Raw genomic sequence first — 22727 nt, 5'->3', positions numbered from 1 at the left:
TCCTGCTGTGCTTTTTGGAAAAGGTATTCCCAATGGTAATGCCTGCAGGGGAAGGACCAGACCACATAATTCCAGTCAGCACAGATTTTAGCTATTTTTTCCTAAGGGTTGTCTTTTGTTGTTCAGCCCCCACAGACTCAGGGTGATGTGGGCACTGAGAATGTTATTGAATAAATAAAGTCTTTTGGTTTTTCTCATCATTTTTATATAAAATGAATGTTTCACACTGCTGGTAGGCAGATACAAGTCCATGAGTAAATTTCTTAAAAGATTTTTTATAATTACAATTGAATTTGCTATCTTTAAAGAACAAGCTTCAATTTTTCTAAAGTATTAAACAAATACAAGTACATATTCAGAAAAATAGCATTTAGTATTAATAAAAATCACTGTAATTTTACAGAGGTCCTCTTGGTGCAAGATAGGATACTGATTTCACCTTTCCATGCCATGTAATTTGGCTACCATACAAAGAATTTGGAATAGTACTGATGGGTGTATAAAAGGAAATTCAAAGCAAGTAATGACCTCTGATTGTTTCAGTTATGATCATTCCTTCTTTACTCATGGAAAAGATGAGTAATGTAGAACTCTGAGGACAAGAATAGGGAAAAAGTGTCCTGGAATTAGGATAGGGCTTTAGGATGTATGTTTAGTAATTTCAATTTCCACAATTACATTAATACTAATAATGGCAATTCATGGAGGTTTCCAGTTTTTTGTGTACCCAGAATCACCAATATATATGATATGATCATATCTTCCTGAAAATATTGCATATAGGAGGAATTCTTTGTTTTTTAATTCAGCATAGCTAAAATTACTAATATTACAACTACTTGATATTTCCTGTTAATTTCTGGGACTCAGTATTTTCATTGAGTGAATTTTATTTTATGTTTCAATTCTGTTCAAGGTAACATAGTTATTTCTAAAATGAAATGATTTTGGAAATTTCTGCAGCAGAATTATAATTCCATCAACATGGCACCCTAAATTTCTATTTTGACTGGACCTGGTCAAATAAGTGGTGATGCCTTAACTCAAAATAAGTTTAGCAAGCTTAGCTAACATAACTAGTATTTATAGCTTTTATATAGCTACATTTTAAGGTTTGCTAGGTGTATTTCATTTGATTCTCACTTATATCATTATGAGGTAGGTGCTATTATTATCATCTCCATTTTACAGATGAGGAAAATGCGGCTGAGTTTCCTAGGGTACACAGCTAATAAGTGTTTGAAGTGGGCTTAGAAGGTAGGTATTCTTGTATCTGAGTTCAGTACTCATACTACTGTGTCACATAACTGTTTACTTTAAATGAAAAAAAAAATCATTGGCAGTGGTGCCTTAAGCAACCATGTATCTAACTTGGTTATCAGCATTGGTTTATACTCACTCTTTTTTTCCATATAAGTGTTCTACTCCTGGATTCATAATCAGCTTGAGTTCAAGTGTAAAACTTGACATGTTTCAAGACAAAAGTTAGCCAATAGAATAATTTGACTAATGTTTAGAAATTTAAATCTATTTAATTTCTTTGTCCAAAAGGCTACTTGAAATGATAGTACACAAATTATCATTCTTTTTTTTCTAAGTAGCACTCTCCCTTTTTTTCTAATTAAAAATTTCTCAAGTGAACAAAGTGAATTGTTATATAAAGGCATTCTCTCTGTCTCTCTCTTTCTCTCTCTCTCTCTCTCTCTCTCTCTCTCTCACACACACACACACACACATTATATTCTGCACACAATAATCTATATAAGCCCATTCTTATCTTCCATAATTTTTTCCTCTGTAGTTAAGTCAAAACCTTTTGATTTATTACAGATTATATTCATGAGGCTCTGAAATATTCTAGGATTGAGTAGAACAAATACAAATGCCATTCTTAAAAGTAGTAGCCATCTATTCAGAGGCATAAGCAGAAGATATTTTTAATATGTGAATTTCAGGGCTACAGCGAACTTAAAAATGAAGAGATTTCTGGATTAGAGTAGAGAAAATCCGAGTTCTGCCTGGAGAAGAATGAACTCAGTTAATCCTTTCATTCTTTCTCCCTTGCTTTCGCTAGTTATGTTAGAACTAGTATTTCCATCATGATACATTTTATTTTCCCCAGGAGATGAGCAGAGTGTTATTGAGAGGAAATTTCATTTGAGATAAACATGAACATGATGGGGAAATGAATGTGAAGGGGATAAGGCAAAACTTGGCATAAAAACTGGTCAATTTCTGGCTTGATCCTTGATAAAGTATATGTTACCTAAAGGAGCTCATTCTGTATAGGTCAACAATGACAAAATGACTTATTCTTATGAAATCTCTTATAAGCAGATAGTATTAATCAAATAACCAACACTGAACAATTCAACCTCTTCTAAATTACTTTATTATTCAAACTACTATGGCAAAATTTTGATAAAAATAGAAATAATTTGCATGAAAACTTCATAGTTATGACTATACTCATTTTGACAAAAGTTTGTCCTTGCTTCTTGTGTTTCTTCCTTTTAATTCCCTTTTCTTTTTCCCCATTTCTTTGGTTTCTATAATTTCAACTACCTTCTGTAGTTTGTACAACTGACTATGAAATCTATTTCTCTAGTCTTAAACTAATAGCTAACCCCCAAACTCCCATTTTCAACTTGTTATCTCTATTTTGATGTTCCTCTGGCACTTTAAACATAGCATCTACAAAATCAAATGCATTATTCTTCTTCAAAAATTTGCCACTACGTCCAATTTTATAATTTTAGTTTCTGGAACCACTCTCCACTCATCCTGCCTCTCTGGTCTTCAGTCAATTATTTTTGACCCTTTCCTTTCCTGTACTTTTCATATGTAATCAGTTATCAAATGCATTCCAGCTACATCTCCATCTCTCTTATATTATAACTGCCATCAAGACTTACTAGCCTGATTCAGAGAGTATCCATTAACATTTTGATATTACCCTATGAAGAAGTCTTTAATGGGGCAGACCATGGAACTTTGCCTGATATTGGTAATATTAAAATATTTTAACAGTAACTTGAATAAAAACATAGGGAATATACTTAATAAATACATATCCAACACTATGCTATGAGAAGAAATTGGATATTTGAGTTATGATTAAAAAAGATCTTTTTAGGCTAAAATATTAGGATAAAAATAATGAGATAGATATTCATATCTAATATAGATCATTATAAAAGTCTTATTCTTAGGTTAAAAAACCCAATAAGCAAAACCAAGCAAATACTTAGCTTCAAAAGTAGCAAAAAAAACAATAGTGTCAAAAGAAGGGGAAGACACATAAAAAATGAGAAAAAATGAGGGTTTTAATAGTTTATGTTTCCTGCTGTATCAATCATATGATATGCTAATATACTTCCATGAGGAAGCAAAATATTTAAGATCAGTGACAGAACCCAGTTTGAGTATTTGTTTTTAGTTTGGTACAACACATTTTAAGAAGAATATTGATGAATTGGGGGCCATCCAGAGGAAGATGATTAGTATGGTAAAAAGGTCTTAAAACCGTACCTTCTTCAATATTAAAGGACATAGGGATGTTAAAGATCAGAATTTAAGAAGACCCTGAAGGAGTCAGCTATGTCAATTGACATTGACATAATGTATTTGTTTAAATTAGAGATAATAAGGTGAAGACGTTCATTTCAAAGTAGAATTGTAATATGTTATAATTACATGTATTTAAGTTACATTTGTACAGATAAGATAAATTATAGTACATATGATTTAAAAATATTGCATCAATGGATTCAGTTAATGTTCTTGGTGCTTCTAGTGTTAGTTAATGTAGGGAAGAATTGGGGTTGGGAGGGAGGTATTATAACTCTCCTCTCTTAGTTCAGTATTTGTAGGGTTTTCATATGGAAGAAATATTGAACTTGCTGTGCTTGGTCCAGAGGGCAAATCTAGGAATGATGGACCAAAGTTGCAAAGAGGCAAATTTTGCTTTCATGTAAAAACAAACAAAAAAACCCCAAACAATGTATCCTTTATTCACCTAACCATATCTTTCTTATGCCTTGATTTGTCCAGTTCAACTCTCTGCTCATAAATATTCAGTGGTCCCATATTACCTACTGATTAAAATAAAGTATCCTTTGGCTGGCATTGAAAATTCTATACCAGTGATGGTGAACCTATGGCATGGGTGCCAAAGATAATGTGCAGAAAACTCTCTGTGGGCTGTACAGAATTAAAATTTAGGGGTTTGACTAAAATCAGAGAATTCTAAAGTAATATTGTAGTCACCTATTAAAATATTATAGCTCAAGTCAAGTGACTTTTAGTAGCTTTTATTTACAAAGAAGTAGAAAGAGTGAAACAGAAAAATGTAAGAAGAGAGTAGAGAAAAAAATATCTATCCTATCACACTAAAGGTTGCTCCCATGTCTGGCTCAGCACCTGCAGGGCTTGTTAACCTTCAGTCAGAGAACCTGGTGATGTCTTATACAAAGGTTCCACCAATTCAGCCTCCTCCAGGAGAAGGAGGCCTCTCATGGGACTAATCTCTCCAGAAGCCAGGAAAGGAAGGCCAGTACTCACTTACCCAAAATGAAGTTCAAAAGAGAAGATCCAAAGCCACCTCCAAGAAGCAGTCCAAGAGCCATGGTCCCAAGTTGCAGCTGAGGTCCAAGTCCAAAGCCACCTTCAAGAGGTAAATCACTAGCCAAAGTTCCAAGAAGAAGATTCAAGTTGAAGACCCCTTGGTCAGGAAGTTCAGGACTTTTTATAGTCTTTTTTCTATTTCCCTTCCTCTCCCTTCCTCACTTTATGGGAACCAATTTCAGTCTTTAAATTTGCCTAGCACTGCTCAGGGGCGGGCAGTCACCTCTAGGCTTGTCACTCACTTTAGTAAACAAGTTAGGAAATTCCTCACTTAGTGTTAAGTAGGGGTTTTTAAGCTTTTGGTTGATTAATTTAAAAATGCTGATTGATAGACAAAGAAAGTTCGATTCACTCTTCACAGTCCTCCCTGTGATTCTTTGGGAGACTAATCTCCCCAATGAATCATTTAACATAACCAGCTTATTATATCTCTAAAGATCTTCTAGTTACAGGTGTGTACAATATTGCACATTTCTAATAGGAAACTACAATAGTTAGAGGTAAAAGGGAAATGGAAGAGAAAGAAAGCAAAACCAATGTTTGCTAGTTGCATTAACAAAAAGCCAATTGGGGGAAGTCCCCCTTGGCATAAGAAATTACATTCAGCATAACTGTATTCAACCCAGTTCATTCTAGATCTTCTGATGCAGTATAGGTTTCTTTATGGTATTTTCTCCAAACAGTTCATTTTGTTGATTTGAGGAGTTAGCTAGCTTCTTTTCCTGAAGTTTTTCTCAAAAAATAATTTCATTTTGGATTTTATGAAAATTATATAGGGCACAAGGCTGCTCTCCCTTCCCCACCCCAGAGTTTATCACTAGAAAGGGAGAGGGACTCAGGCAGAGCTGCTCCCCTTCCCTTCTCCTCCAGACCTGATGACATTTTTTCACATCACCTGCAGGTCCACCCAGCAGCTCAGTGGGAATACACAGGGGGTACGGTGGGCAGCTCAGAAGCAGCAGAGCTAGAGGGGAACAGAGCACTGGCTAGTCCTTTCCTCCCTCTCTACACTTGCTGAGGACATTCCTCACTTCATCTGGCCTTCCTCCAAGCAGCCTAATGGGAACAGTTTCTCCTCCCCCTGTTTAGGATAAAGGAAGGGGTTGGGGTATACTCAACACTCACTAGGGAGGAAGGGCATTGCACACCATCTCTGGTGGGGCAGTGGGTACAGCACTCAGTCTGGGGGGTGAAAGAGGGGTGGAGCCCAGCATTCCATCTCTAAAAAGTTCACCATCATTGTCCTATACAATGTTATCATACCTTTTCTATTCTCAGATGTCTTTGCTTATCTTTCTTCTCTCTAGAATGTTCTCTTTACCTTAGAGTTGTTGTGAAGTTCAAATGACTTAATGTATGTATGGTATTTTGCAAACCTCAAAGAACTACATAAATGCCAATTATTATTATTATTATTATTATTATTATTATCTTAGAGTAATTATAGAAATGATTGCTTCCCTGAGACTTCTGCACCCTTGAGCTCAAGCAAAGGTATTCTGGTAAATATTTTACAACCAGTCTCTTTAGAAGAAAAAAATGTATGCACACGCATTTAAAAACTTTTATTATTTACATTTTCTCCATCATTCTCAGGCTAGATGATGAACAAAATAATCAATCAAATCATGTTTGGTAGGTAGCTTTTGCTGTTTTCAGATGTTGATGCTCACAATGAAAATTTAATAATCGGCTCTAGTAAGCTTGTTAGAACAGGCTACAGTAGAGTCTTGCTTTAGCTCTCTTTATGTAATGACTCATCCTTTCTGTGAAATCCAGATCAAATTCTAATTTATTTCTAAAAGCTTCCCAAACTGCCCAGGTATTTACATATAGGCACAATATCCTTCAGGGTTCTCATATAACACTGTTTTATGCTTTTCTAATACATTTCTCAAATATTGTGCTTTATTAGATTAACAATTTATCCCAGAGTAGATTATAATATCTGTGAAGCCAGGGCTCACATATGAAATAAATTTTGTGTTTTCCTAGATGCCAAGCAAAATGTTTTGTTAATGCAGATGCTTCATTAAATTGAATAGATGAATTAAATCAAAGCATCTCATTCAGTGTGCATTCTGTGATCCTTACCATGATATTCATGATCATGGAAAGGATGATTTAAATGTTGATGTTAAACAAATACATTTTGGTAAATGTGTCCTGGTTTGCTGACTCAGAACTATCCATTTGAAGGAATTCAAGTTGTAGCTAGGAGGAAATAATTTTACATTATTAAAATTATATTTTAAATGGCATTTTAATTTTCTATTTAGTAGGATTTGTTTAGAGTATGGTGATGCTAGGAATGAGAAAGAAATGGTGAGTATTTTCCATAACCAAAAGATTAGGGGAAAAACTCATTGCCTGGCAAGATCCCAATCATCCTTTGGCATCTACCTTAAATTAAAAGCAGGATAATAATACAACTCTATGTATAGAATGGTGGTACTTAGAATCAGGAAGAACTCAGTTCAAATACTAAACTTTAAATTTACCATCTCTGTGAAGATAGTCAAGTCACTTAATGCCCCTAACCCTCAATTTCCTCACTTTAGAAATTGGGATTGTAATTTCAGTGGTGTTTACTTTATCGTTTTATATGAAGCTCCAATGAGAAAATTTATAAAATGTTTTGCAAACTTTAAAAATGCTCATCTAAATGTAAATTGGTCTTATATATAGTTATGCATATCATAGTTTTTAAAATAATTTTTATTATGGACTTAAAAATGATAGGATCCAAGAGGCCACATCTGAGAACACAGGTTCAAATCCCACTTTTGATGCTTACTGAATGTTTGACCTTAGGTGAGTCAATTAACCTTCCTAGGCTTTAGTTTCCCAATCTATAAAATGAAGGAGTTGTTTTAATAGTCTCTGAAGTTCTTTCTGGTTCTTGATCTATGATGACATAAGAGATGAATAAAACAATCTAAACCTGGGGGAGATGGGAGGAATAGGTATCATAAAAGTGAAAATCTGTGTTCAATTATCTGGCCTGGAAATATCAGTCAGTTCTGCTTAGCAAATGTGTCAAGACATGGGGACATTTCCACTGAGAGAAAACAGGAACATTCTGTATCATTCAGCTTGTGGGACAAAGCTTTAAAACAAAAAGTGCTAGAGACCTGCTTCTGCTGCTAATGCAGGTTTTGCTTTGCTGATAATAGGATGAAGAGCTGCTCTAGGAATGAGAGCACTAATGCCTCATGACTGGCTATAAAACACTGAGGCCCAGTTATTAGTTTAGAACCACAGCTGGAAAATTTTGAAAAATCTTTGCTGAGGGGTAGAAGCAACTTACAATTAACTAGGAGTGTGTGTTAAATATGAAATGGACTTGTCTTTGGAGCATACAGGACTTCTAGATTGGAGCAAGAGAGGACTATGGGAAGAGGGCAAAAAAAGCAATTACAAAAATCAGTACACAAAGGTTTGGATTCCAAGGAATACAACCTTGGGGGCTAAATAGGAATGTACCTCCCATATTCAGGGATGGTAATCCAGAGGGATATGACAACTGAAGCACAGAAATTCAGGATAACCCAGAGCCAGAAGGTACAAATTTGAGGTCTTCCTAATGGAAGTATCTGCAGATACGACTTGAAGACAACTCTGTTAGTGATGGAGGATTCCACGAAACATAATGCAGTTATCAGTAGCACTAGGAATCTGAGTAGTTTGGCCTTCCTTCCCACATAAGAAAGGTGGGAATGATGAAAATGAATCATTGTTGGAAATCCTCCTAAATTCTGATAGCCAAGCTACTTCTTGGACAAATGTTTGTTAAATTTGAAAAAGTAATCTGTGCTCAGGCAAGTTTTTCCTATTATCCTTTGTTTTCCTCATAAATAGACTTCTGCATGGGTAACATTGAAATCTTCTTTTTCTGATCCTTGGGATCTATTGTCTTATTTTGTATTTTGATATTTGATTATACTGTGCCCTGATGAGTTCTTTAATTATTTTGTGTGTGTAATTTTGGTTTCCCCAGAAAAAAAATCCATATAATATGAAATCAGGCTTTTTTTAATATAGCTTCCTTTCTCTCTTTTATTACACTATCCATTTAGTAGATATTAAATAAACACATGTTGTATTGAATTGTCTTCTTTTCCACAGTGTAACTTAAAAAAAAACATTTAAAGATGTCAAAATGTCATTTGACTAAATAAACTGTCCTTCATATTAAAAAGCAGACTTAAGACCAGGAAAAAAAGACCCTCTCTTCGTCCTCAATTTTACTCTTAAAGTTCGTATTGAAAGAATAGCCCACTAACCACCTCAAAATAAGTCCACATAGTTTCAACTAGAACACAATGAATACCTTTTCCCAAAACACCTACTTGTCAATTCTCTCTCCTCCCTTAATCAACTGCATTTAATTTGCACAAAGATTGTGGTTAGTTGTGTGTTATCATTCTCCTAACCCCAATAGAATGTTATCTCCGTGAGGGTTGGTATTCTCTTTCCATCTTTGTATCCCCTGCACAGTTCCTCCCATGTGGTAGACACTTGATAATCTATCTTTGCATTCTATTGAAAATGTTGTGTCTGACCTACTAAGATTTTGGTATTCCAGATATTTGTTTTTACTGCACAGAATGGGTTTAAAGCTATTCCCTTTCATGACAAGGTTACAAAGAATCCAAGTTATTTTTCTTTAAGTAAGCTCGCTGTATGTACATATGTTTATATACATGTGACTATATATGTCTTCCTATGCATGTATCTGTATGACTATAGGTATATCTAAACATCTCTATATTTAGTGAGCTATATCTGTATTTAATATATGCATAGACATACATATACTCATATAGCTAGACATAATTACATGTATAAAGAGACACACATTTATCTCTTTATACAGTACATGCCTATATAGATACATGGCCACACATACATACACATAAACACATAAGAGCCTATGTAGACATATATGATGACAATATGTATATAAAGATATAGCAATAGTGGTACAGATACAAAAACACACATATATGCAAACATTTAACTGGGTTTCTGATTTAATAAGAATAGAGAACTACTATTGAAGAACGTCCTCTACCAATGCAGAGTGGCCCTTTCTCTGCAACCTGTAATCTTAGAGAGTTACCAGGATACCAAGACGTGGATTTGCTTAGAGTCACACAGGCATTAGGCTTTTCTGATTACAAGGCCAACATTCTCTTTATTATAAAACTATGGTACCTCTTATGAATGTATAATATAGGGTATGTGAATATTAATATAACAATATGAGTATATACATTTATATTCACATATAAAGATATAATTTTATGGCCATAATTTTCTTATATTGATTACTAAGCACTTTGATTATTATATTAGAGAATCATATATGTTTTTATGTACAAATGTATATTTTCTTCTGATATAATAATCAGTTTTTTAATGATCAATCATTGCATTTGAAACTCACAGCCACAGTATAAGTAAAGTCAATTTGAATGATGGTATGAGAAACCTTGTTAAACATTGACAAACCATCACAATGATAAAGGATTTCTTGGCAGCTTTGGCCAGACTTAATTCTTACCATGAATATAGTGATTCTTAGAGAAATGGTGTTCCATATGGCCATTCCTATTTTTCTCAAAATGAGAGGAAAACTTCCTTTTAAAAAGCATATCCTTCCCATTAGTCCTCAGATATAGGCTTAGTGATAAAAGGGTTTCTCTACTAGTTTCCCTCCATCTTATCTTTATTTCCAGCTGTTATGATTTTCCTAAAATCAACTTCTCCTGGTGGGTTCTGTTAATGGGTAATAAGACCAGTGATTTAAATCCCTGATTACTCTCTTTAAGCTTTCAAACTGCTCTAACACACTCATAGTTAGAATAATGATTCAAATGGCAAGTCAATGGGAGAAGATGGTAATTTTACACATTAATGCACATTGAGCTTCTTAGATTTACATTAGCTCTTGCAATAATAAAAAAAAAGTGCTAATAGCAGGAAAAATATTTATGGTCATCTGAAATGTATAACTGCCCAGTAGGGATATTTGACGCTTGCCTGGGGTTTATAGGCCTTTATGTTGCTGAAATAAAGTAAGTATTCCAATAATGGGAAGGGATTTATATTCTCACACTTTTATTGTGTTCAATAACTCAAAATGCTGCATATGTTTGTTTGTTTTTCCAGGCCTAAATAGGTATATCAACCTGTGAGGGAACTATAAATAGCAGATGAATGTACATTATCTAAGATCCTCAAGCCTAGAGACAATAAGACATAATATTTGATTCAAATTAAATTCCAGAATCCTAGGATGTGAGATTTGAAGAGGATATCAGTCTAAGTCTGGTCTCAGGCATGTACTAGCTATATGACCCTGGGTAAGTCACTTAACTGTCTGTATCAGTTTCCTCATCTATAAATGAGGATTATAATAGCACTTACTACCCAGGTGGATAAGATTTTGTTGTTGTTGTGAGTTGTGTGAGTGGATTGTTGTGAGACTCAACTTAAATAATCATTCCAACACATAGACAAAAAGAAAATCTACCATACCACACCTGACAAGTGGTAGTTCAGCAGTCTCTGCTTGAAGGTTTCATTGTGGAAGATCCCATTGCTTTCCAAGGATACTTATTCTACTTTGAGATAGCACTAATTATTAAGAAGTTCTTCTTTACATGAAGCCTAATTTTATCACTTTTTAGCTAAATTCTATCCTTTGCTCTGGAAATATCTTCTTGAGTCAAAAGTTTAGTCATCTTCTGGATAACAGCTTTTCAAATAATTGAATACAGCTATGATATTTGCCCTGCATTTTCTTTATCCATGTTAAACATTCTTACGTCTTACAAATAATGCTCATATGATACATATTTGTAAAGTTGTACCTCATTCTGATTTAATTAATTTTATGTATAGAAAAGAACAGAAACAAAAAAGACTCAAGGTGGCTGAAGTATACTGTTCCCCAACATCTAATTTGACTAAAATTGATTTAAGATCTTTGATGGTAGCTGGGAATCCCCAATATTTGTTTTATGATTTTTGTTTTATGATTATAGGGCAAATATGTATTGCCTAATGATAATTTGGCTTTCAGAAGTGTACATTTTTGTTTTTCATCTCAAGTGATAAGTTAATTCTCAAAAGAAAGCCCATTTTTGAGTAATGGTATTAGTCAAGATCAGAGGTTTGAATATGTTAGAAAGATGATATAGCTAATTTTAGGAAATTTCACAGAGTCAGTACCAGAAGAGGTCTCTGTCAGATGTGGAAAGTCTTCAAAACCTTCACTGCTACTAATATCTTGGAAACGTTGACTGGAGGAAGGAAAAAAAAATGTGTCCTGAAATTGATAGCAGAGATAAACTTAAGGATCAGAAAAGAGTTGAGCTGAACTGAACTAAGAACTGAGAATTTATAAGAGACCTCTAATAAAGTCTGTGAATAAATATCAGAACTTTGTATTGCCACTTGCTACCTGAGAGGTACAAACCTCTTGGGGATGATCCAAGGAAATGAATCAAGAAAAACTCTGAATATCCTAATTCAACCAAGGTTCATACTGCTTCTATTTTGTTGAAAGAGATTAACATCATGTTGGCCAGGAAAAAGAACAGTTAACAAAGAAGAACTCATGACCAGCATTAGAGGGAGCCTAGAAAAGAAATGATCCCCATCCACCAATAAATTTTTGTATAATTTTTTTCCAAAGGGGAGAAATTGACATCAAGTCATAGAGCTCACTTTTTTTAATTGCAGTTGCTACATATATTTCCTTATACATATGTCTCTTACTTTGGTCATATAAGTTTGTACTCACTCTTCTTTCTACCTAATTGGTAACATTCATTTTTGGTGAGGAAATGTGTCCTTATTTTATGGAAGGAATGTTATGTTTTGATTAGTCTTGCTTTAGTTTCTGTTGAGTTAATGTTTCTAATTAAAAGTTAATAGTACCATCTTGGTTGATTTGATGAATGGAAAGCACAACAATGAAGACTCAGGAGCTATCATGTGAGTAATATATTCCTCCCACCATGATTACATCTAGTTAGAAGCTTATGATTCAGAAATTGAAAGACGTGTCACTGGACAAGTTCCTCAAATTTTCTTTGTTTTCATTCCTTGTATGATATATATATATATATATATATATATATATATATATATATATATATATGAGAATTAGACAAGAGGATCAGTAAGAACCCTTTGGGCTCACACCATCTTCCACATATACTCTGATGAACTAGTGGTAGTCTCTCGGTGACGGAGAATGACAATTGTCTTTGTGCATTATCATCTATTGATGTACCCTCATGTGGCTTTGAAGTCCAAAGGCTGAGGCGCACAGTTTGTGGCACATGGGGCATGGGACACCAGTTGTTACAGGAGGTGTGGTTGTGGCCTGGTGTCGGCGTTCATGCGCAGCGGCAAGACGTCGACGTCGCTCATCTTCAAAGGTTGTGGCAGCATGGTTAATGTGGGTTCACCAGCTGCTTCTGACAGAGGCAGCGAGTTCTAGTTGCTTTGGTGTCATGCCAGCCCACTTCAAGTTGGACTTTAGCTGATCCTTGAATCTTTTCTTTGGTTGGCCTTGTTTCCCGAGTCCAGCTGACAGTTCACCATAGAATACCTGTCTTGGTATTCGCTGTGGGTCCATGCGGATGACGTGTCCAGACCATCATAGCTGGGTTTTGAGGACCATGACTTCGATGCTGGTGGAGTTGGCTCTGTCGAGGACTTCCTGGTTGGTGATTCGGTCCTGCCATCGGATCCTCATGATTGACCAGAGGGAGCGTTGGTGGAATTGCTCCAGCTGTTTCAGGTGCTTCCTGTACAGTGTCCATGTCTCACAACCGTACAGGAGCGAGCTGAGGACCACTGCATTGTACACTTTGAGCTTCGTTGCAGTGCTTACACCGCTGTGTTGGAGGACTTTGGAGCGCAGCCGCCCAAGTGCCTGGCTGGCCTTTTGGATCCTGGCATTAATCTCGTGTTCTAGGGACCCGTCGTTGGCGATGGTGCTGCCCAGGTACTTGAAAGTGTTGATGTTAGATAGCTGCGTGCCATCGATTGTAATGCAAGGCTGGTTAGTTGGCCTCCCTGGTTCAGGTTGGAACAGCACCTCTGTTTTGCTGAGGCTGATAGTCAGGCCAAACAGTTTTGTTGCGGTGGAGAACCTGTCCACAATGGTTTGGAGATGATTTTCTTGGTGGGCCATGAGAGCACAGTCATCTGCGAAGAGAGCTTCCAGGATGAGTCTCTCTGTTGTCTTTGTTTTTGCAGTCAGGCAGCAAAGGTCGAATAGTGAGCCTAGGAAAAGGAAATACCATCTTCTATTGTTCATTTATGGAAAGAGGAAGATTGTAGACAACCCAATGCTCAATTTTATCTACTAACAGAAAACTTGGTTCTGAAATCAATGACTTTTCTTCTCCATAAAATATCTTTCCAAATAGGCATTCCTTATGGCAGCCATATTGGCCTAGATGTCTTAGCTAGAAACCTACTGATTGGCCCATAAAATTTGATTATCTTTGGGTTTTTTTTTACCTCACTAAGTTTGTATCTTAAGAAAATTGCTACCCTTCTGCTCCTGAGGCTTGCCTAATTAGTGCCAGACATTTGGGGGTACATCTAATTGACATCCCGCTTAAGTTCTGAATTCCTGGGCTAAAGAAACCTGGTAGCCTCCAACATAGGTAGGGTTACATATATGTACCACCACACATTGCAAAAAGAAACTAGAATCTTAAGGTAAATATTAACCAACAGGGAATTCAGGGATATGTGTATGGCATCACTAGATCTATTGTGTTTTTTTTTTATAAAACAATAATCATCAAAAACCATTACTGGTTAAAAATAGAAAAGTATTTTCTGGAACAGATTACATAACCAAGATGTATAAACAATCAAATATTACAGTTGAGTTTTTCACACTTGTCCTGGAAAGTATATTGTCTAAAAATTTCAAAGGAAAAATAAAAATATCATTAGATTTAAGTGTTAAAATGACTTACAGCCATTCCAAGATCATAAAATTGGAGTGTGAAACTTGAATGCAGATCTTCACTAGCAGTTTTTATGTGTTCTAGTTAATCCTGAGAATTATACTCTGACCTCCTCACATTGCATAACAAAGTTTATTTTAGTTATGCTTCTCACTAATTCTTGAATTTTCCATCTTTTAGGTAATGCAAAGCTTAGGGGAAATATTTTTGTCTTATTTTATTTTCCATCTTTGTTTATGATACATAAATATTGTCATCAGACATAATATTGCCATTGTAAACGGTGGATTTCTAAACATACTAAACTGAGAAATCATCCAATAAAAATGTGTATAACTGAAATAATTTTTAGAATGATCTCCTTAACAATTTCCCTTCATAAATGAATTCTATTTAATCTCAAATCACCACAGGACCAAGTTAACCAAAACATCCTTTTTTATTGAGGGGAAAACTACAAAAATGCCTTTTATCATAGAATGTTGTTTTCTTTTTCTTCTTTCCTTTTTTTCCCCCAAACATATGATTTCATCAGTATAGGGAGCTACCAGATAAGAAAACTTTTCATATTAACACAAATCAGAGGCAACTCTTCTGGAACTTGTAATATTAGAAAATTGTCTGGGGCTCTGAGAAATTAAGTAACTTGCCCAGGGTCACACAGCTGTTCTTTGTCAGATATAGGGCTTGAACCAAGTCAGGGATTTTCTGTCCCCAAGGCCAATTTTCTGCCCACTATTTCATGTTGCCTTCTTCTTTGTTTTCTCTTGCAAAACACATTTATATTTAGTGAAGGAAACTACATCGTTTAGGGGAATTGCATGTATTTTATTTTTTACAGAGAAGGCAAAATAATATAATGGAAAGCAGAGATGTAACTAGGGCAGAGTGACTAATATTCTCTCCCTCCCCAATCAGGTTCTGAATTTAGAGGTTGCCTAAGTACTTCCATCAGTTGAATAGAAACAAAAGATCCTTGCACCAAATTGTTGAAAATCATTAGTTAAAATAGGGAGGTATTAAGTGGTAGAATATGGTGATTTCTCTCTCCCTGTCTTCTTTCCATAGAATCTTGTTTTGCCCAGGACTGTGGTTTTATTAGTATTGGCAAATTCCTAGGATATAAATTCTTTTCATTTCTGACTATCATTTATAAATTATACAGTTGTCTCCATCACTGAGTAGTTGAATTATTTGCCATTGTCACATATTGTTGTCCAGTGTCCAGTGGTGTCTGATTTTTTGTGACCCCATATGGGATATTTTTGGGAAAGATACTGAAGTGATTTGTCATTTTATTTTCTAGTTCATGTGAAAGGTGAGGAAACTGAGGCAATGAGGGCCTAGAGTCATACAGCTAATAAATATATGGGGCCATATTAGAATTCAGGAAAATGTCTTCTGTGACAGTATAGAAAGGGAAAAGGAAGGAAACAAACATTTATCAAGTGTTTAATATATGCTAGACATTGTGCTTAGCACTAGAGATACAAATGTAAGTAAAAAGTTAGATATCCCCTACCCTCAAGTAGCTTATGTTCTAGTATAGGAAAACAACATACAAAAATGAAATGAAAATGGGAGTAAGGTGGGGAGAGGGAAAGATAGCCAATATAAGGGCATAGTTTTGAATCCGGAGAATACAGGAAAAGGATGACAAAAGGAAAGGGAAGTGAACAACCATTTATTTAGTACCTACTTTGTGCCAGGCACTATTCTATGTTTTACCAACTTTATTCTATTAGCTAGGAGGGGAATAAAGGCAAGTCAACCTGAGACCTTTTATAAACTGGAAGCTCTATGAATAAATCATTAATGGAAGGAGCTAGGGTAAGCCTTGTAGAGTTATATCTCCTTAGTGAGCAAGCTTCAGGGATGGTGGACTGTTCTGGGCTCAAGCTGGTCTAATGTGAGTCCTCAGGAAAGAGAGCAGAGATTTGCAGTTCAAAGAAAATCAGGAATAGGATTGAGAAAGAAAAGTCAAGCAAGAGGCCATATGTCACTGGATTGCAGAACATATGGGATAGAGCAAGGTATAAGAAGACATGGAAAAGTAGGAGAGAGTTAGATTTTGAAGTTGATTTTGAAGGAAGTTGAGATGACAGGAAGCAATCACAGTATACTTATATACACTTTGAAGTAGAGAGCAAGGGCTTTCCATCTACATCACTGCATGGCTCACAAAATATTAGTGTTTCCTTTGTTTATGTACACCAATGTCTCCCTGTTTTCTCCAGAATTAAAATGGAATTCTCTGACTCCTTTTTTCATTGTTTTCTTATGCTCTTCCACATAAACTCTGCCCTTCTAATTTCCAACTCTCACTCACCTGGGGAATACCAGTCTTTAAAGGGCAGCTACATTTTGCCTCTAAAAGTTCTAAGAGTGATGCCAAAGATTTGGAGTCAGTGGGCCATCACTATACAGGTAATAACATTATACTTTACCACTTCATAAACTCTAATTCCTAGCTATTTATTATTAGCAAATATATATTGTTAATAGTTAGATGATCTTATTTGCTAATTATTAGATTTTTAACTTATTTTCTAGTCCTCAAACATAATACTCCGTCTCCTAAATGTATGCATTTACATTGACTATCTCCCATTCCTGAAATACTCTCCCTTCTCATTTCTCCCTTCTCATTTCTTTCAAGATTCAGTTTAAACCCCACCTTCTACAAGTGGTTTTCCTTATTTTTCATTCTATTAATGCCTTCTTTCTGAGACTCTTCCATATAACACACACCAACACACATATACAATTTATATCTATATTTTATATTCATGTAGTCATTCATATGTTCTCTCTCCTACTTGATTGAGAGGTTCTTGAAAGCAAGAATTGTGTTGTTGCCTTTCATTGAATTCCTAGCACTCAATTCAGTTTCTCACATGCTGTTCTTTGTCTTATTTCCTTATCTGAACTTTAAACTCTCTGAGGACAAGAGATATATATTCCAATGTACTAAGTCCTGTTCTATACTTAACCATTAAATCAATTGATGTATAAACATATGTTTAGATTGATAAATACCATAAAAACAAAAAAGCATTGGCAGATTGGAACTGTGCTAATTGATAGTTTGAAATTATTCAGACAAAAATTGACTGAATGGTGCCTTTGTTTAGACAATGCTTTTTAACAAACTAGTATAATTAATTTGTCACAAAATACAAGTAAGGAGAATATTTCATAAGAGAAAGAATAATTTTTACCATCATTAGAGTAAATATATTAATTATGAATTAATTAAATGATTTAAAAAGCTTATCTACCAAACACTATCAAGTTCTAGATAGAAATAGAAATAGAAAAAATGGAGGTATAACTCCTCTCAAAGATATCATAACCAATCAAAATTTATTAAGTGCCTACTATGTGCTAAGCACTGTGATAAATGCTTGGAGGGAACAACATATAGAAGAAAGTTCAACTTTAGGGAAGATGACAAGACCTAGAAATTCTAAGAGTACAGTAAAGGTGATATGGCAAGGGTTCATTAGGTTACACAAGTATGCCTAATGACAATGTCCTATAATCTCAAAACTTTGAAACTGTTCAGATAAAAATGCCTGGTGGTATATTTTTTCATCTTAAGGAATATTATTATTGACTTCTCATCCAAGTTGTATGAATAGTCAAGTAGCCTTGGTGAAGAGAAAAAGTAAAGGGGGAAGAAAACTCCTAGTATGGTGAATATTTCTGATCTTTACCCTTTCTATCCCTCATTATTCAGTACCTTGGAATATTGGGCTAAGCCAGAAGAAGTTGGGGATTGAGTAGGAGGAGGCAAGTAGGAAGTATACTGCCAGTGAAAGTGGGTCTTTCTGCTCTCATCCCTTAAAATTTGTTTCTAAACACCTCTCCAGGTCAAGTTTAATTGACAAAATTGATTAGTATCTTTAGTTATTTTTACAGCAAAATTGTATTTTAAAATACTCTGTAATTTAATATTTTAAAGGTTTTAACTGGTCTTCCTGGCCATGAGTTTAAACTATTGGAATTTCATTTGCTATGGACAGGTTTGCTATTCAAATATTATCAAATGACTTCTTTTTTCGAGCAAGTGAGACCATTTAATGATTAGCTTGACACTATTTTTTGCTCCTTTCAGTTAATAGTTCAATTATTAACTATTTATTGGGATATATTTTCCTTCCTTCTTTCATTATACTTAAGAAAAGCAGGATGTTACAATTCATTTTTCATTAAAAGACCTAAATTTCTATCCTGTCTTTGCCACATACCAAAGAAGTTTTGCTACTTTAAGGAGACAGCATGGAATGGATATAGGACTTAAATATAGGAAGACATGGGTTGCAGTTGCATCTCAAACACTTTTAGCTGAGTGTTCCTGGTTAAGTCATGTAATCTTTCTTATCTCTGGAGATTTATCTATAAAATGGGAATAATAGAAGCATCTCTCTCACGAGGTTGACAATTTATGTGAAGTACTTTCCAAATTTAAATATATATATATATATATATATATATATATATCTCCCCACGCTATATATATATATATATATTTAAATTTGTAAAGTATATATATATATATATATATATATATATATATATATATATATATATATATATATATATATATATAGGATCATAGATCAAGAGATGGAAGGAGTATCAGAGATAATCCAGGATAATTCTGTCCTTATATAGATGATGACTCTGAGGCCTAAGATACTTAAAGTCATCTAGGTAGTAAGGATCAAAAGTAGGACTTCTGCCTCCAGAGTTAATATTTGCCCTGTGCCATTTCACCTCAATATAAATTTAAACTTGAGGTATTTCTATTACTACCTTTGACACTATGGGGAACTGATTTAATTTCTCTGGTGTTAGTTTTCTTAGATATAAAATGAGGAGTTTGAATTGAGAAAATTCCTAATATTTGTACCAGCTCTAAATATATATATATATATATATATGTATACACACACACACACACATATATATATATTTATATATATATAACATGGAACCATAAGGATTTAGCTTTCCAATATTCCAATATAAGATCTGAAAAAGAAATCACACACTATTAAAATGAGAAATACAATTACAGTAATAATGAGGTACTTTGGTACTTTTTTGGTTTAACTACATAATAATGACCACTGATATTCACTAATGCCTGGATAATGATAGATGAGCAGCATATGGCAACTGTGATTAGAAATTGAAAGAAGTAAATTAATTATTATATCATAGGAAAATGAATCATAACAAAGATGAATGAAACCCATAGGCAGAAATAAAAAATTCTCTTTGTTATATTTGAAAAGATTGAATGCCATTCCTTCTAATTCTTTGAGTCATAAATTTTCTATTCTACCTTGTACTGGCTTCCTTTAATGCCACCTAATTATTGTGATCTCAGACAGAAAAAATATATATATACATAACATATATATATTCATTATCTCTGACTCCATATATATTTTTTCATTACTCTATGACTCTAGCTTAATGAGGACTGAGATTTGAGATTTTGAAGTTACTAATGAAGTCCTGCCTTCATCAGCTTCTTATCTCATTGCTAGTTAAAAATAACCTTATTGGTATATACTCTTCTCATCATGTATTAATAGGTCTTGAGAGAGTCATGCCTTAAAACTCTATTCAATATACTTTTATGTAGATATATTACTCAATCCATAGTCAGTAGATTAAATAAATTTAGGCATGAACATTTCAATGTCAAGAAGTGAATATTTTTACTCAGGTCCATAATGTGCAATGCTAAATAGTCCAGCACTTTCATTTTTCTTTATTTCTATGCCTTTTTGATTTGATTCTATAATAAGCATCCCTGTGACATAAGTCTTCTGTCTTTCTTCATTTTGATCCTGGCCAACCAATCTGTTATGATTTGGAGTTTTATGTAAACTATAATCATTTAATAAAATACATTTATTTGCCAGTAAGGCTCAGAATGACTCAGAACTTTATTGAATTGGAAGGAATGCAAGGGTAAAGCTTTGTGTAAGCTCTCAGATGTATTTTAATCTGGTTATTTGGTCAACCTTAAGAGATGACCCATGTCTGTATATCTTTTGGTCAAACAATCCTAATGAACACTGAACTAGCACAGAACTGAACAAAAGGAAGAAAGCAGGAGAGACTGGAACATCACATAGTTCTTTTACTGGTTCCTATATATTCCTTTAAATTTTTAGCTGTATATTCTTATAGCAATGTTGTACAGATCCTAACCTTGTACAACATGATTATAGTTTTGTGCAAATGATATTGGCCATTTTTGCATGTTGCACACTTTTCATAAGTCTCTTACATACTATAGACCCTTCCCAGAATAACATTTTAAATGTATAAAATGAAGTCCATAAAATTACCAAGAAAACAAATTATATTGAAATGCAGCTATTTATCTATCTAATTTTATATTTAAAATATAATTTATTAAAAATATTTTCCATGCTTACATGATGCATGTTCTTTCCCTCCCTTTTCCCCTCTCCCCTCCTGGGGTTGATGAGCAATTCTACTAAGTTATACATGCATTATTACTCAAAGCCCATTTCCATATTATTCATTTTTAAAAGAATAATCTTTTAAAATCAAAATCAAAATCATATACCTATAGAAATAAAAGACATATCATATTTATTTCTGGATTTCTACTCCCACAGATCTTTCTCTAGATGTGGATAACATTCTTTCTCATAGTTCCTCAGGATTATCCTGGATCATTGCATTGCTTTTAGTAGAAAAGTCAATTACATTTTATTATCCCACAATGTTTCAGTTTCTGTGTATAATGTTCTCTTGGTCCTGCTCATTTCACTTCTCATCAGTTCATGGAAGTCTTTCCAGTTCTTCTAGAAATCAATCAGTTTATCATTCCTTATAGCACAATAATATTCTATCACCATTATATGCCAGTCATTCCCCAATTGAGGGAAAATCTCTCATTTTCCAATTTTTTTGCCACCACAAAAAGTGTAACTATAAATATTTTTGTATAAACAGCTTCATCTCTATTTTTTATCTCTTTGGGGTACTGTTATATTTAAAATAGTTGTCTGCCATAAACTGTAGAATTTAAAAGAGTATATGCCATAAACTGTTAGATTTAAAAGAGTATATGGCTTAAAATGTAGTGAGTTAAAATGGTGGAAGATATAAATTGTGATAGATATAAGAGAGGGTGAGTAAATTTGACCACAGAAAATGTTTTCACTACAGTGTCTTGTTTTAAATCAAATATAAGGTGGTCACCGGGGAATATATTCCCAATTATGAATATACCCAAGTCAACTGGGTTTTATAGAAATTTTAATTAATAATACAATGAGTAATTAAAGGAAATAGAGAAAAAGGAAATAATTATGAAGGGCCTTAAGCCAACATGACCTAGACCTGAGTCTTAAGAGAGAGAGAGAGAATCAGTCAGTTTTTCATCACTCACCACAAGGTCTGTCTAAAGCAAGGATGTCTGGGGAACAGAGTCTCCCCAGAGGGAGTTCCAGCCAGAGTCAGCCTCCCAAGGGACTTCTTCTCAAGAGATCTTCAAAGGGCCTCTTCCAAAAGGATCTATCTCCAAGGATCTATCTCCAAGGATCTCGAAACCTCCAAGGATTCAAGGATCTCCAAGCCTCCCTGCTCAAGAGATTCCTTTTCTTATATAGGAGGTTTTTTCCTATGTCACCTCCCCTAAGTTCTTCCATCTACCAATCACTGTAGATGTTTTCTAAAAGACAGCCCATATGAATTCCAGCTAAGTCGACTAATCTCCTCAGTAAGTCTGAACCAGAGAAAATGCTCCTGTGTCGACTAATCCCCTCAGTAACTCTGAACCAGTGAAAACACAGCTGAGTCGACTAATCTCATTAAGAGAAAATTTGCCCAACCCTTTTAGGTACCTAGCATCCCATTGTATCAATTCTAAAAAACAGGCATGGCTCAAAGAAATCCTTGCCTTATTATTGGTAGATTTGATTTCTTCATCTGAAAGCTTTCTATTCGTATCCCTTGACTCAAGTAGTAGCAATTAGAGAAGGTAAGGCAAGGGTCCAAGTACTTTCATTGTTTAGCAAGGAATTT

This window comes from Monodelphis domestica, chromosome 1 (assembly GCF_027887165.1).
Source record: "Monodelphis domestica isolate mMonDom1 chromosome 1, mMonDom1.pri, whole genome shotgun sequence".
NCBI lineage: Eukaryota > Metazoa > Chordata > Mammalia > Didelphimorphia > Didelphidae > Monodelphis > Monodelphis domestica.
The sequence above is the reverse complement of the archived record's forward strand: the minus strand, read 5'-3'. Positions refer to the sequence as shown.